The sequence below is a fragment of the Octopus bimaculoides genome, chromosome 6 (assembly GCF_001194135.2).
Source record: "Octopus bimaculoides isolate UCB-OBI-ISO-001 chromosome 6, ASM119413v2, whole genome shotgun sequence".
Lineage (NCBI taxonomy): Eukaryota > Metazoa > Mollusca > Cephalopoda > Octopoda > Octopodidae > Octopus > Octopus bimaculoides.
The window spans coordinates 25856943-25859280 of NC_068986.1; positions in this window are offsets into that span (position 1 = coordinate 25856943).

The window sequence follows — 2338 nt, forward strand, 5'->3', positions numbered from 1 at the left end:
GCATCAAGTTAAGAAATTGTTAGGAGAGGGCGGTGGAAAGTAATGGTTTGTTGGTCAAGGGGGGGGGGACGTAATACTTCTAAGTAAGTTAGTGGTTTCTCACTTAATTTTAAAACTATATAAGCATATATTAGGGAGAATTTACGAAAAAAAACAACAGACGAGGACAGGTGGTGTAGACAACAAAAGGATGTATTAGTTTAACGCTCGGGAATACAGAAAGTCTTTAACGTTTCGAGCTACGCTTTTCAACAGAAAGAATACGGAGAAAACAAGGAGAAAAACACGGAGAAAAAAAATTGAATGTTTTGGTCAGCGATGAATCGAGCGCTTGTATATTTTCACGTACTGAAGGAAGAGTATTGGAAAGAAAAATGTAAGGAAAAATATAAAGTTTATAAGATAAATGAATAAAATAAAAATTATTAAAAAAATTAAAAAATAAAATAATGCAAAAATTATAAAGGTAGTCAAGAAGAGCTGCAAGTAGGAGCAGAGGAATAGTTAGGGAATGACACAGGAGGTGGGTAGAGAGATTGGGGCGCAGTAACTTCTACTTTGAGAATCTGTTGCATAATCTAACTCGGCAATTAAAAGTCAGATTATTTCGTTCACTCAAACAATAAATCGCACTTGCTGTTATAGTCGTTATACTGTTTAGCACAGGTGCCTATGGATCATTTAAAATTATATGGAATTGAGTTTTGTTTAAGGTTGTGAATTAGCTGAGATAAAGAGGTGCTGTTAGTTTTTACTTAGGGTTTGAAGCTAGAATAGTGGTTGCCGGCTCTGGCTTTGAAGGTGATGCTGCACGAACCGATGTATACATAACTGGAATTCTCAGCAGATACGTTACTGGATATACCAATTTACATATTAAATATTCCTGAATATTGGTTCTTTAAATATTAATGACTTGTAGGGACAGGAAATTTCGTTATGCAACAATAACATACTACAAAGTATATTAAACGTTTTTATAAGTCTATACCGTGTACTACTGTGTTAGCAGTGCTCTTAAATCACGTGTTAAGGTCATCTCTACAAATTTTCCATAGAAATTATAGCCAGCACTGATTTTGTTATGATGTTTCGTATTCGAGTCAGGAAATTGCACATACTTGGATTCGTAGAATAATTTTTTATAATGCTTAATTCGTACATATATTCACCTGGGGAAAACGGTTTTTTCTTTTTTTCGCATAAGGTAATAACTTTATTCATCAATAAAAACAAGTCTGAAACATTTGTAGTGAGTGAAACAGTATCCATCTGTTGTTATTTGTTTATATACACACACACACATGTTTATGAATTTATGTTTCAAGATTCCTGATGTGAAACCGTGTGTTGAAATAGATATTGTTATATTTTGGGATGGTCATTCTTTTTGCCAAATAAACACACGCACTATATATTCGTTCTTCACTCATTTATTATTGTTCTTATTTTTATCTTATGTTTATTGTCGGGAAATCTTTCGTCACACATCTGTGACCTCTTCAGCGATCCTTTCCATCCACGTGTATCCTCCTGCTCCGCCTAGTCCCCGCCTAGTCCATTCTCAGAACGGACTAGGCGGAGCAGGAGGATACACGTGGATGGAAAGGATCGCTGAAGAGGTCACAAATGTGTGGCGAAAGATTTCCAGACAAAGGACATAAGATAAAATACGAACAATAACAAACGATTGAAGAACGAATACACAGTGCGTGTGTTTATTTGGCAAAAAATGACCATCCCGTAATATAACAATATGTGTGTGTGTGTGTGTGTGTATACATATATGTATGTATCTCTGTATATGTTTGTGTCTGTGTGTATTCTAATTATATTTTGTAAAATCACAGCGCTACATCTTTTTGATATATACACGAATTCTCAGAGAGTACTCAATATTCTAACAAGAAAACTATATACAGTTAATCACGTCTATTACCCCGAGAAAACTTTTGTTCAGTAGACTCATACTTATAAGTGCAATTCCTTTCACTGAAGATCGTGCAAAGCACGTGAAACTTTAGGTCTAAAGTTTCGAGTTATTTTAATAGATATATAATTTATTATCAACAAATATGTATTGTTTTACTTTCTAATACATTTCAGCGTATAACTGCGGAGAGAGAGGGGGAGTGAATGAAAGAAAAAGAAAATAGGGTAGATAAGTATACAGAGAGAAAGAGAGAGAAAGACAGACAGACAGACAGACAAAGTAAGAGAGAACAATGTAATACATATTGTGGTGCTGAAGTAACATATTTAAAATGAGATGAGAGAAGGAGACGATGAGGAGGATTAACACGAGAGAGAGAGAGAGAGAGAGAGAGAGAGAGAGAGA